The 14391-nt window shown below is 43.2% G+C and overlaps 1 long non-coding RNA gene across 2 annotated transcripts in view; it reads right to left on the bottom strand.

The window, feature by feature from the left end:
- LOC310885399 overlaps positions 1–14391 on the bottom strand; it is a 49688-nt gene that overhangs the window by 19325 nt on the left and 15972 nt on the right. For both annotated transcript variants that reach the window (XR_014574780.1, XR_014574781.1), the window contains one exon: positions 274–14391. This exon is cut by the window's right edge. This is a non-coding gene — a long non-coding RNA (uncharacterized lncRNA). The remainder of the gene's footprint in view (positions 1–273) is intronic.

Raw genomic sequence — 14391 nt, 5'->3', positions numbered from 1 at the left:
CTATGGAGAAACTGTGAGTATGGTCACTTCCTTTAGATACCTTAAAATCAGGGCACTGATCTCCCCATGTGAAGACATGCAGAGGTGATGAATTTTTATTTCAAGAACATGTCATCTTTACAATTGGCATGCTTAGAGTATAATTTTCCTGTGAAAAGGTGGGGTAATTTTGGTTAAGCAACATTTATTGCTTTGCATTCTTATTTAATTGAATTAACTACATTTTAAACCAGCACGTTAAGAGAGAGTTTGTCGGGAAGAAATTTGGCTTACTGAGGCCTGAGGTTGTGAGCCAGGAGTCCGTATTCCCCTGTGCACTTCTGTGAGCCGTGGGAGGCCATTAAAGCTCGGTCCAGCGTGAGCTGAAGGAAAACCAAAGAGTCCCCTCCACTTCAAAGAGGCTGAGTCAGGCAGCTCTTCTCTGTGTCAGTTTCCTCATCTCTAAAGTTGGCAGAAATGCCCACTTCTTAGGTAGGAGAACCTAATGATTCACCCACCCTGCACAAGGATCATGGGGAATTTTGCCCGAGGGCCAGCAGAGAAATTAGAGAAGGCTTATTTTATCAACAGCATCCACAAAATGGTAGGAGGAGGTTCTGCCTTATAACCCAAGGGGCTGGGAAGAGAAGACGTCTGTAAAATCTGTGAAGAGTACGGAAGATGGTGACCCTGAAACATGAAATATTATGAGGCCTCAGGTAACGTTGCTGAGGAAACACAAGACAGTTTTAGCTAACATGGCTCAAGCAGGCAGAGGTTTTGTCTCAGCTACGAAGATTCCCAGGTGTTTGTGAAGGCCCGTGGAGATGTTATACTGGGCTTTGCAGGTTAGGCTTTTTTTTTTTTAAGTCTAAGACCCACTTTTATTTTGATTCTATTTCATTCATATTTTGGGGAATGAAGAAGATAGACTACAACAGTTTTAACTAAGCCCAGATCCAGACCCCCTGATGTCTGAAAGCTGATCGCAGGTCAGAGTTTGGCACCAGGCTCCTCTTGGGTCTTTCTGCTTTCAGCTTTTTGCTGAACACCCTCTAACTTTGTGTCTGTGACCCAAAACCAGTCCCTGCACGGCGGGGCCGGACCCAGGAAGACCTCACAGAGAGGTCCCCAGCCTATGATGAAGGCGTTGGATAGATCCTTCACCAACAGCATCCCCACAGGAGGTGCTTGGGCTGGGGAATCTTCTTTAGCCATGATTTGAATGGCTCTGTGGAAGGTCCCAGACACAAGTGTGGGTTCCCCACCCTCAGCTCCCAGCTGCAGCTACTCAGCAACTGGGATGAACTGGGAGGAACTGGGTGGGAAGCAGAGCTGGGGGCAGCTTTGCAGAGACACCTATTGAAAGGTGGATATGCTGAAGAGGCCTGGCTGGAAGGTACTTTCTAAAGCTTTCTACATATTTCTGGAACAAAGGGAGTGGCAGTGAAAATGGGTAAAAACCTATCGACAAATGGTAGCTGAAATTGCAATACAGACACACGCATGCACATGTACACTACATATTACAGTAATTTTAATTGCTTGTAATCTAGCCCCCTCTGCCCCCCCCTTTGCTTTCTCCTTCCTCCTCCCGCACCCCCCCGAGTTAATCTGTCGCTAGATTCTCAGCTTTTCTTTTGCTTCTGGTTTCATTTTCAGATGACAAAATTCAAGGCACACAGCTCTGCTGTCTGGTTGCCCTGGTAACGGCAGCCTATTATCGTACCTTGTCATTCATCAAGAAAGAATTGCACTTGACAGAGATAGACCAAAATGCCTGCAGTCTGCGGCATTAAAAAAAAAAAAAAAAAAAGGAAAAAAAGAAAAGAAAAAAACTGTTTTCTTTTCTTCCAAGTATGTAAAAGGTCTTTAATGCCTATTTAGTTACATGTTTTATTGAACATTGCTTATTATCCACTAAAGTGATTGTCGATAGTCGTAGAAAGAGATATTTTGTCCTCAAAAATATATTTAAGTCAAATCTGTAATTCTGCCTTGCTTTCAAATGCTTCCACCCTGATGCACAATATAAAGGAAATGGTTAAATGATAAACGTTTTGCATGTCGAATTCACCAAGTGACCACACAAATGCTGCCTTTCTGCTTAATTATGCCTTGTGTTGGTTAGCTTTCCTGCTCTCTTTATAGAGCTTCAAAAATAATTAGCAGGGTATGTAATAAATAATTGAATTTTATCTTTAATTAATCCTTCAAGTGTAGAGTGTTATGGAATACAGATAAGTGTATGTACAGAGGAGGTACGTCTATAGGGTACAGGCACAGATATATACGTTACATCTATTAAAAAGGTAGAGGTTTGTCTGAGCATAAAATCTGTAATCACTCTTTCTGAAGTTGGACCAGTCCCAAATTCATTGTTCTTCAAAGGCAGGAAAAGGTAATTGCTTGTTATTTTGCCTACCTCATCTTTGCCATTCGAATTAACCCAAATTAATTCCTGAAATCTGTGGCCTCATACTTTTCGGTTAGGGAGCACATTTATATGGTGAAACTGCCAGCATTACAATTTTTGAAATCAGAGTACTTTTTCTGATAATTGTATGGCTGCTTAAATGGATGTAATTGAGGTTTTTGTTGTTTTATTTTTATTATTTTTTTTTCTATATTATAAAAGGAGTTTGGGTCAGAGTTTTTGCTTACATTGGTCGATTTACTTGTTAAAGGTGGGATATGCTGTAAAATAGGTTTTATTGGCCATGTGGTATTTTAAGTACATATCCTCCTTGCTTGGGTTTTGAATCTGTGATGGTCGAATCTTTTGTCCTGGAGATCAGAGAAAAGGAAAGAGAGATAGTGGAGGAGAGAGATAGAGTGCACTTAAAAAAGGGGGAAAAAATCCCTCTCTTGGATTCTAATGCGAGCTCTGTTTATTTTCATTAAGTGTGCCATTCGTGCTATAATCAGCCTGCAGGGCTGAGGTGCTCTGAACTTTGGGAGTTCAGTTTGCGTTCCCCCACCGAAAATAGAAATCCGCGCGCTGCTCTCTTTCTATGCTCGAGCTTTCTGTCTACACAAACTCCCACATGGGTAAGGGATACACGGGGAAAATATACGGTTGTGATTGCACCAAATCAAATGCAGATCTTTTCATTAGAGGGGTCCTTGGTGCGCGCAAGCTGGGAAAGCCTCCAGAGGACACATTCTTCCCATCCCACACTTACAAACCTAGGACGCTCCACGACACGGATTTCGGTTTTATTCGCAGCAGCAGCCCAACAACAAAAAGAGCAGGGAGAGGAGGAGATGGCACTTAAAGCATTTGCTAATGCGCCGGCTCCTAGAGCCACTTCTGAACTTTTTTTGCTTTTTACTTTAATAATGCCGCAACACCAGTGTTCATTTCCTGTTCAACTTCGGTCCTACCTTTTGATTTTTAAATCTCCCTTAGGCTAGTGGTTTCGGCGGACAAAGAAATGAACAGGCAGAAACAATTAAACTAGCAGATACAGTGAAAACCAACACCGCAGCACTTTCACAGAAATTGCAGCGTATGAGCGAATTCTGTCATGTATTTGATGTTTCAACAGTCGGTCTTATTCTTGCAGTTTCTTCTAGCCTTCCTCCTGGCTAAAGGAATTCTGCCATCCCTTAGGACCTCATAAATACATAGAGGCACTGAAAATATTTTTTCTGTATATTAATATTACATGATAATCTCATTGAAGAAAAATAAAATGCTGGATCTAGATCTTCTTAACTGCAAAATGGCTCTTTAAATCCCTTTTAAATGTTCGCATATGTCTTTATGAAAAATTGGAATTTGGAATGTTTATACAGCCCTGAATAGTGCAAGTGAATATCCTTAAATTAGCTTTTCAAGTTGATTTACAGCCTGAAAATTCTGTAACAAGACACGAGTGTTATCTGTTAAGAAAGGAATAGGTTTTTCTGTTATTGTCTGTCTGTGTGTCTTTGCTGTGAGACAAAATGGGAGCCAAAATGCCAGCTATGAAATGCACTGTCAGGAGGAGAACAGGCTACATGAGACTTAACAAAGAAAGAATTAACAGGCTCAAAAATTAAAATACTTCTTGTTGAGGGGCAGGGGAAGGAGTATTTTCCCCAAGATTTATTGACCAAATCTTAAAATATGAGAAAAAAAGTGTCCCTGGGAGTTTACATTTTTTTTACTTGAGAAAGAATTGAACGTATATCAGACCTGTTTAATAAATTGGTTCCATGTATTGATATGTGCATCGTTTATCTCACTGCATTTCCAGGCCCTTATTTTGTGCTTATAGTCCTGACACCTGAGTTTGTGACAGGTCAGGGAAAAAAGGATGGTGGGACAGAGCCTTGTGTGGTTCTGAGCAGCTTTAATCCTGCACTGATTTGGCCATGGACGAGCTGTTGACTGAAGGTTCAGTTAGGTGGGTGGAAATTTGTTTGTAGGCTGTAAGGCCATCGGAGACCCTCTTAAAGAGCTTGTCCGGCCTCTCCATGAGCCAAGCAAGGAACCTCGCTCAGTAAAATCTCCGTGCAGTGTTTCAGCAGCTCCTTTGGCTTTATTGGTGCTCTGGCACATGGGGAGTAGTTGCTTCTCCGTAGCCAAGTTTTTTAAAGCACACTTGGCACATCCTCTGGGTTTGAAGTCACCCTTAATCTCAGAAATGAGTGTAAGCAGAGAGATGCTTTCTATGGGTCTGACTCAATAAAAAGCCCTGTCCTGCTGTGGCAGGAGGGAAGTCCATGCAAGCTTTCACAAGCCTCCAAAAAGTGACTGTGGAGGTGAGGAGGGCTGCTGCGAGGTCTTAGAGGAGGTTGCTCTGTGTGAGAGCCAGATGGAGGTTTTATTGAATCCAGCCTTTGGGTATTGACACAATAAAACACCTCCTGTAAACCTAACTCCTTCTTTCTCTCTGCTTCTTTCTCTCTCTTCCCTGTTTTTTTTGCATTCTTTTCCTTTGTTTCTCTCTCTGTCTCTTTTGTCTCTGTTTCTCTCTGTCCTCCTACTGCAGTGAAAATGCGAGGAATGCTGTGAATAGACTAAAACCATGGCACAAAGTGTGCTTATCTAAAGTTCAGTCAGAACAGAGTGACTCTCTTACTTCTGAATGTGTCTGAAATTAAAATGTCATGGCTCAGATTCCGACTTTTGCTCACGATGAGTTATATCCTGTGCTACAAAACTTTCCTTGCAGTGACTGGTCTTCTGAGAGGGAGATGCAGTGATGGGACAGCCAGAGGCAGGCTCGTATGACTCATGTCCCTGTTCAATATGCATATAAATTGTACACCTTTCTGTACTGTTTTTGTGCATAGCATCACTGGGTTTGGTGGCACCATTGAAGATTAAGGTCTAGCTTTGAGAAAGGGACTCTGGCTCAGATGCCAGCTTTTCTAAGCTGCAGTTTTACCACTAAAAGCCCATCCGATGCCCACATTGGTGGGTCATCCACGTCTGAAAATGAGTCCAGCCTGACAGAGCACACACAGTCCAGCACACATGCTGTGAAAATGTCCTTGGACATTGCTCCAGGGGAGGCAAGTGGAAGAGCACCTTGTCTGCAGCTCCCAGAGCTGGCTCTGGCAGAAGAGGTGTTCCCCCAGAGCACTCCTGATCCTAGGGGATGAAAACAAAATACAAGACAAACTTAATGCTTTGTGTATTAACTTAGTGAAAATGGAATGAAAGCAAGTCAAAAGCATACCTGGAGGGTTGAGGTGCATGTTTGTAGGACTGTGTGGTGATGGTAGCTTCTCCTGTTGAATGCTATGAACACAAGCCAGCGGTACCATCTGAGCAGGGACAATTGTTGGCCAACTCAGAATCTAGATCAGATTATTTCAATTTTTGCATCAAGTAAGAAGCATTAATTTTTATCTGTTTTTGGTATTTCTCTCTGATGCGTATCTTATCATTTTAGTTTATTACATGATGACTTCCAGATTTTAGGTCTAATTTTCAGCTACTTTTATGGGGTGGGTATGGCACGAAGCTGTGAGGAATTTTTCCTTTAGTACAGAAAACATTGGTGGAAGGGTTCAGTTGTCTGCTTGTTTTCTGCTTGCAAGGATGATTGCAGGTCTAATGTGTAGCTCGTTCGCAAGTGACCCTTCCTAAAACCACCCATGAATGTCTCAAGTTTGAAAGCACTTGTAGAAGGAGGTTATTCCATAATTGTTGTTTATAGTAGTATTTTTTCTTGTGTAAGAAGCAATGGCTGCAGATCATAATTGAGGATTGGAGACTTATGGATTTGAATGAACCATTGAAGCTGTGAATGGCAAATCTGAAGCTCTAAAGCTATGCAGACACTTTTGTGGGTACTGTCAGGAAAAGTTTTAAACCCTGAAATAAATGACTGACTGAAACAAATGCTTAGCTAATTTTTCTGTGTCACATCAAAGTCAATGAGAGATCATCTCTGTCCACTTGGTGGACAGTACCATTATATTTTTTAAACCCATAGACATACCTTAGTTTACATATGGACAAGACAGGTTTTCTATTTTTTTTCTCATTCCTCCCAGGGCAGTTTTTAAGCTTAATTGAATTAATGTGACTAGGGAGACCTTATTTCTTATAGCAGGACAAACCCAACCAACTCATTCAAATATCCACTTCTATTTTGACATTTGCCTCACAATTTAGATGAGGATTAAAAAAATGAGTGGGGAATTAGTTTAATCATTGGAGGCAGTGTTTTACTAGACCAAATATCTGCAGTGGTTTAGTGAGACATCAGTGGGTCTTTGTGGTTTGTTTTCTCAGTTTAATTTGTAAGAAACTAAGTATTGGTTTGTTTCATTACATTTAAGTGTTTTTGCAAGGACTTCAGCCAGATTTTACAGACTTTCCGCCCTTTTCCTCAAATTCCTGTAATCAGGCTGTACCAAAAGCTGGTATCCGATTATTCCTCTTTAGTTTGTCCAGAAGTGTATCTTCTCAGAAGCAGAAGTTGATTAGAAACAGCAATGCTGCTCGGCTACCACGCATGGTGGTGTCACCTTAAAAAATCTCCAGTTTAGAAAATGAGATAAAAGTCCAAAACTGGGTGAGGATTTCAAACGTGAAAAAACAGAGAGAATGAAAGCATCTTTAGTGTTCTTACATTCTTCCTATTTGTTTCAACTAGATCATTTATATGTGGTGACATGGGCATGCATAGGATGGGTATTTAGCAATATCAATAAATGTTGAGCTTCAAGGAGTTAGAGCAAGCTTTTGCCACCCAGCCATTGGCCGCTAAAAACTGCTCACATTTTAATTTAATGACCAGTGTGGATTTGCATAGAAAAAAGTATCAGAGGAAGGAAAAATACTGAAAATTTTGTGTGTGCGCACCATGTGTGTAATATTTCACCATGCACCACAAACAAAGGGCGAGCATGGGAGTTTCTGTTGATATTTTAGTATTACTTTTTAGTACCAACCAGACTGCTGCAAACTGATGAACTCAGAAGTCGAGTATCAGGGGCCCAACACCGAGTCTTAAAATGGTGAGATTAGAAGAGTAATGCATAGGACTTACTCCCGTTGCCTTCTGGCTTTTGAAATTGCCAGTTCTCTTTGGGTTATGTTTTACAAGATCTTTCTCCTCAACCATGAGTGTTAAAGGCTTCCTTTTTTCTTTCCCCCTTTTAGTGAAAGTGATATTCTCACAGATTTCAGGAACTGGGTTTCAAGGAAAACTCTGTCAAAAACATTGTTAGACTTGTGGTAGGCAGAGACGAGCTGCAAAGCTCTGTTAGCAGACAGTTTGAGGTCTCAGACCTATAAAAGGCATTTATAGATTACGGGTAAGGGACACAAGGTCAAATATTGCACGTCTTATCTCATCCGTACGGAGCAGAGTCCCTACCGGCTTCGGTGGGAGCTCAGCTGGAGTGAGGAGATGAAGACGTGTCCTACTTAGAAGTTTAGGCTCTGCCTTGTTGGCAGGGGGTTGTTTTGTTTGGTTGTTTTCATTTGGGAAGCGACAAGAGATAAACACTGCTTGGAGAAACAAAAGGAGCTATAACCAGGCTGTGCTCATTACAAAAGCATGATATTTAATGATGGGAATTAAACAGAGCAGAAAATATTTTTTTTTTTTTTTCCCCCTCCTGGTATTTCAGGTGCTCTTTCCACACCATCATTGCTGCACATAAGTCCATGAGAAGCACATAGATGTGTTCAGTTAAATCTGTAATTTTAGGACAGGGTAAATTTTAATTCAGTTTTAGAAAAGGAATCAAGCAATGTTCCACGGCAGAAAGCGTGTTTACCAAAATGGTTCCCGATCTCAGTATTTCAATGGATACAAGATCTTGTCTTCAGCATTTCTCTCAGGACTCCTTGGGGAAAGTAGTGAGGGGAGACAGGAAGAAACAAAAAGATATGAAGACAATTTTGAAAATTACATTTTAAAATACCTTTTAATGAGCAACTCTGCTAAAAGCACCTGTCATTTACTTCCAAATAAGTTCTCTTGACGGTTTTGTGGCTGCTTTACAATCATTATTTGCAGTAGACCAAATAATGTGTAGCTCTGAGCATGCAGTTTCTGAGAGTAATTCTATTGAAAGTCCTTGTGTAAATACAGGTTCCTCACATGAGCATTGGTGCTGGTCATCTATTTAGTGAGCATGGACATTAAATGTACCATATGATACTCACTGTAGGAACTGAGCAAGGTCCTGTTTGGCTTTAGTCAGAGCTGTTCTAAAAGCAGAGCCTTTGACCAGCAGGACGTTGACTGTTAGCTGTGAACGATGAGCACTTTCAACAATCAGACCTCGCAGCTTCTTCGTTGGCTGGAGAAACTGGTCACTTCCATGTGAAATCGGAGGCAAAAAAAGGCTGGCTCTAATCTTCATTATTTTGATGTGATTACAGAGAAATACTGTTAACTGCAAATCTTCAATTATACCCAGAACTGCAAGCACCGAGAAAGGTATATGAAATTTCCATTTTTTTTCAGCAATGTGATCAATAATGTAGGGAAGAGTGCTGAATACGCAGAAAATCACTGCAAAGTATTTTAGGAAACATTCCCCTTCTTCCCCATACCATGGGCAAGTCCTGTCCCTAATAACCCCTTTCTGAGGTGACTAAACACGTCTCTGTATTCTGCCATGGCATAGATACATTCTGCTCAATAGAAGCACAATGTAAAACTCAGAGAGTAGGGGGATTTTTGATCTTGTTTGAGCATAGCTGGGAAAAAAATATATTTTTCTCTGTCTTTTTAGCATCTTAATTTAACATAAACTACCTCAAAACTATGATGCTGTAAAACAAAGGAAAAAGTAAAGCTCTTAAAGGAAAAGCTCTTAAACATAAGGATATGAGATAATGAAACTGGCTACTGGGATAAGCATATTTATTGGGTTTGTTATGTATCAAATGTAACAAAAGTAAAGTGTCTGAAGAACTCCATGTGTGGTTCCTTCACACTCTTTGATCACACAATTCCCCCTTTAATTCAGATGCAGTAGAGCTTAAGTGGCTTCATTGATGTGTTAAGTGTGGAATGATTTTTGTATAAAATAAAAAAAAAAAAAAAAAGAAAAAGGGGGAAAAAAAAAAGACCCCATTATGTGTCCAGAAAAGCCTTGTGTGCACTTGTTTATTGAGACAGGAAGTCGGTTTCCCACACCGAACAACAGTGCTGAAACACTGAAAAATTGTGTAGGGAAGAAAAGTAAAGGAAACTTAATTTTCTACCTGGCAGAAATCGGCCTCCGGAGGAAGAAGTAGACAATGAGATTGGGCTTAAACCGAATAATAGTGCCTGATTGATTTTAGGAAAATGTTCCACACCATTTATATGGGGGGTTCATGTGCTGCTTTTGTTAGTAAAATGCAAGGCTTTGGTACAAGCGTCTTTGTAGTCAGCCTGCTGCTTAAGTATTGCTTCCACTGCTGCAGTGCCCAGAGGAGAAAACACCCAGAAGAGGGGCTGTCAGGTAGAAACACTGCATTTAAATATATATTAAAAATAAAAGAGCCGCGGACTGCTTTTAGGTCATTTCGCACCGGTTTATCACTGACAAAAACCTACGTGAGGCCCTCCTGAACAAAACATCGGGGGCTGCGGCAGCGTAAACCAGGATGGTTCCTTTTATCCGAGACAAAGGAGCCCCGCTCGCGCCAGCACCTGACGGTCTCACGCAGCCACAAAGCAAAAAATGCCATTCCTGCAAAGCCTTAGCTTTAAGATTAAAAACAAGCCAAAGAATTACACCGGGGGTATGTGGAGGGGTGTAGGTTGAGAGTTAATCCATGTTTACTAATATTTAGGAACCTTAATGTGGTTCCGAGATTTGGATGTGTCTCGGTCTCTGGTTGTGGTCGGTGAGCATTATGGGCTGGAGGTGAAGGATTGACCACCAGAAGCAGGTGTAAGTCCCCAGAAAGGTCAGAATTGCAGTGGGCCCAGCATTATGGGCTCAGAGCCCAGAATTTTAATCAGAGGAAACAAATCCAAGGTCCCAGGGGCAAAAAGAGCACCAAGAGATCGAGCGACCCACCAAAGGCCACCCAATGCCTTGGTAGCAGAGACCAGAGAGGCCATCAGAAGTCAGAGGCTGTATAGTTTGCTATGATTTTGTATTTCCTGGCTTTTCTCTGGTTTTGTTCAACAGCTAATGTTATCTTCTACCTCTGCCAAAGAAGTGTGCTTTGGTGTTGGAGCTACATGTGTTCCACCAGTGCTGGGGCCTCTCTTTGCTTTGGAGGCTTGTAAAAAAAGTGTGGTTCCCTTTCTTAGACTCCAATGCCAAAACCAAGGCTATTTAAAACAAACAAACACAAAAGCCCTCCAAAATGCAGACTGGGCCTTTGTAGATATTCCTCTGAAGTGGATTTGTGCAAAATGCTCCCTTGGCCCCGAACAGGCAGGTTATGGGACTGTGGTGGCAGTGGCCACCAGAGGTTCTCGTGGCTGGGTCCCTCCTGGCGTGAGGAGTGCTGCAATGCACTTCTTTCTCCATCCCTGACATGTTTTCACACAATAAGGAAGAAAATGTACTGAAGTCTTTCTACCAGGCTCTTTCTAATGCTTGTAAGAGCAGGCTTGGAGAGAAGCTGCGCGTTTTTCTGACGCGTGTTCGTGCCGACGCGCGGCTCCCCCTGCCGCGGCGCTGCTCTTCCCGAGCCTCTTCCAGCCCGTCCCCAGCTCCTCTCCCTTTCAGCGCCGTCTCCCCACACCCAGCACATTCCTTTCATGTGCTCAGACCCACGGCCTTATCTCTCACTCGCGCCCTAATTATGAAATGTGTGGTATGTTGCTGCGCCATGAGAACAGAGAGCCACGATGGGGCTGAAGCTAAAGGGCGCCTCTTGTTTCTTTTTGGGAAGCTGGGTTCAGAGGAAACTAGCAGTCCTTATGTCTTTTATATATATGTATATATATATATATATATATTTTTTTTTTTTTTCAAAGCAAATTGAAATGATCACTGAAGCCATAAGCTGTAGCTTGCTTGTAAGGATGGCTGAAGGAACGCTGTCTGCGCTGAGCAAGCCTTTCCAGCTCTGGCTATGGATCTGAGGCATCCACGTGTTTGGTTTTCACCTGACAGACATCAAGGCAGGTACAAAGGGGTTGAGGTCTGGCTGTTCTGGTCCCGCTGTATCTTTGCCCTCGGCGTAGGTCAGCCCAGACGTTTCCCTGTGTTCTCGAGAGCTGCAGGACCTCGGTGCGTGGCAGGAGGCGTTCCGTGTCTGGCAGGCATGTGGTCCTGGAAATGCAACTGTCAGACACTTTGCGGTGGGGTTTTCAAAGCGGATGACTACTGGCTTATGTCTGCTTCCACCAAAGCTGTCTGCGGCAGCGAGGCAGCTAGGTCAGGGTACAAACGCCTTTCAAAATCCCACCTCGAAATGCTGAGAGCTAGACGCAAATGCTGCAGCACCCCCTGCTTCCCCCCATTATGTTATGGCAGAAGCTGGGCTGTTTTAGCCTGGTCATCAGCTCAGAACCAGGGACGTGTTTGTGACCTGCCGTCCCTGCCTGCTCCCCCGACGCCCCCCCCCGCCTGCTTTGTCAGCCCGTAGTGAACCCAAAACTGGCTTTTCTGATTTGAATCATGATTCAGCCTGATGCGATTTGAAATGCCTGAGTTCTTAACCCCCTGCATGATGGGATTTTATCTAATGGAAATGCCAGCAGCCTTTAAGTCAGGCATGGCAGCGTCTTGCCAGCCGCTATACCCAGCATGCTAAATAAATGATAAATATTGTTGCACATATGTTACATCTGTCAAAAGTCTCAGCATCACGCAATCATCACGTGGCCTTTATAAGGTGATGAAAGGAGCAAAACCAACAACAAACCCCAGTGCAAACATCAGATATGCATTAGATATTCTCAGCCAGTGCAAATAAAATACCCTGTTAATGAAGTGGGTTTATAAGGAAGGGGGATATTTTTAATTAGGTAAGGTAAAGAATCAAAAACAGTGGACATGCTGTGGGTTTAGCGTCTCTCCACCAGGACAAGTAGCCCCCAGCTCCTTCGTGTCCTGGCTCTGCAGTGTGTCCAGGTATTATTTTCACTTACGAGATCCCAGGTTCTGCTTTTAAATGCTAGCTTGAGGAGTGGGAGTAGGGAGGGCAAATATAGCGAACTCCTAAAGATCTTAAGCACCAGTGTTACTTCGAAAAGGTAGGTGTGCAGTCCTGCACCGCACTGAAGCATTTTAGTCTGCTGAAGGTTGGCAGGTAATATTTTACTGTTCTCTGTGGCAGGAACTTTTGGTTTTCTTGCTCTACAAGTGGCACTTGGCTACTCATTGAGAGCATTAAGGCAAGAGTGTGCTCAGTCTTGACGCCACGATTCAGGAAGGTGCAAATTCCTTGCCTAGCTGAGGTTTCTCAGGGTGACCTTGTGGGGCACCCCGCTTCTGCAAAGGTTTTGTTCTGCCCTGGGGAAGGAGCAGGCTGGCAGAGGGAGGAGACATCAGGATGCTGAGCCATGGCTGTGCGCCTCTGCACCAGCTGGATGCCGCAGAGGATGGAGCTGCAGTGCTGATGCATCTTCCTTCCCTCCAGCAGAAAACACACAGGGCCTTGGGGAGGGGGTTCAGGGACAGGGTCCCCCTGAGGGGAGGAACGCAGGGCAGGCGGGGCTGCTCCACCTCCTGCCCAAGGCTCTGCCTAAGGGCACGAGCTCAACCCAAGCAAACATATTCTTATCTCATCCCCCCCCTCCTTAAAAAATAAGGCTCACAGTGGCATTTACCTTGAAGTCTATTAAAAAAAATTGAACTCCCAGAGTGTGGCATGTGTGTTTCCTATTAAGAAGGCAGTTCCAGACTAATAACCATTTTTAATGGCTGTTGTTGTGCTTTACACTAAATGATATCAGCTATTATTACATGAGAAAGGCAAAGAAGCCTGGAAAATTAAATGAAAGCCTTCTGTGGAAATTTCAAAGGGGATCAAAGATGCTCCCCAGCTTTTTCTTTAACCCCAGGTGGAACATTTCCCGGTTATAAGTTAGGAAACCATTGGGAAAACACTTCTATAGAAAGCAGGTTTAATTGTCCATTTTTTTCTTAAACCTAGTAATTGTTGGAAGTCAGATAATTTACCTTGTACAAAGGAGAACAGAATCAGGTCTGCTGAGGCTCAGGAGGGTCAGTGCAGCTGCACAGGCAGCAGCAGAGGGCAGGGGGAATGGTCTTTGGTCAAGCCCTGAGCATCAGCGCATGCACTTGAAAATCCCATCCCACCTAACTGCCTTGAAATACCCTCCTAGCACTGGGTGTGATGCTCTGATCTTCTTTCATGGGTAGAGAATGGTGTTGGTTGCCACTTAAAATTGGTGTGTACTGTCTGATAACCAGTGATGTACCCTAAATGTGGTTATCCCTCTCCTTTGGCTGCAGCAGGAACCAAGGATGACTGGGTCTAAGTGTAAAGACCTTACCCTGGGGAACGGCGACAAGGGGAGGGAGCCAGGGACAGGTTTGTTGACCTTCCCAATGTGTTTCACATTAGTTGAAGGCTAGGACTGCAAGTGGAGAAAAATTCAAAACAGCCTGATGGAATTGAAGCAAGTCAAATTTGGTTGAAGCCAAATGGTTTGTAATTTAGTTTAAGACCATGACTGTGAGCCTTAAAAATCCCAAACAGCAGGTCTTGCTGGTGAGTTGAGCTTCGACTAATAATATGGCAGTGAAAGCAGAGGGTTTTATCCCCAGGGCTCTGCACCACCAGCTTTTGAGCTGCCCAGACCTATTTCTACTTCAGTGAGAAGTGAGGGTGCCCAGCACTTTGCAGGATCTAACCCTGAGGATGGGCTGTGTTACTCGCAGGGATAAATCATCCTTGTCCCATTACGCCCCTCTAGACTACATGCAGAAGTACTCCTGGTATATACAGAGAAACTCTGTAAGTTGGGGTGATCCATTTTGATTATCCTATTAAAAGGATGCAGCCTGTTTTCCAAATGC

This window comes from Anser anser (genome assembly GCF_964211835.1).
Source record: "Anser anser genome assembly, chromosome: 22".
In the NCBI taxonomy this organism is placed as follows: domain Eukaryota; kingdom Metazoa; phylum Chordata; class Aves; order Anseriformes; family Anatidae; genus Anser; species Anser anser.
This window is presented reverse-complemented; position numbering and strand designations above follow the sequence as displayed.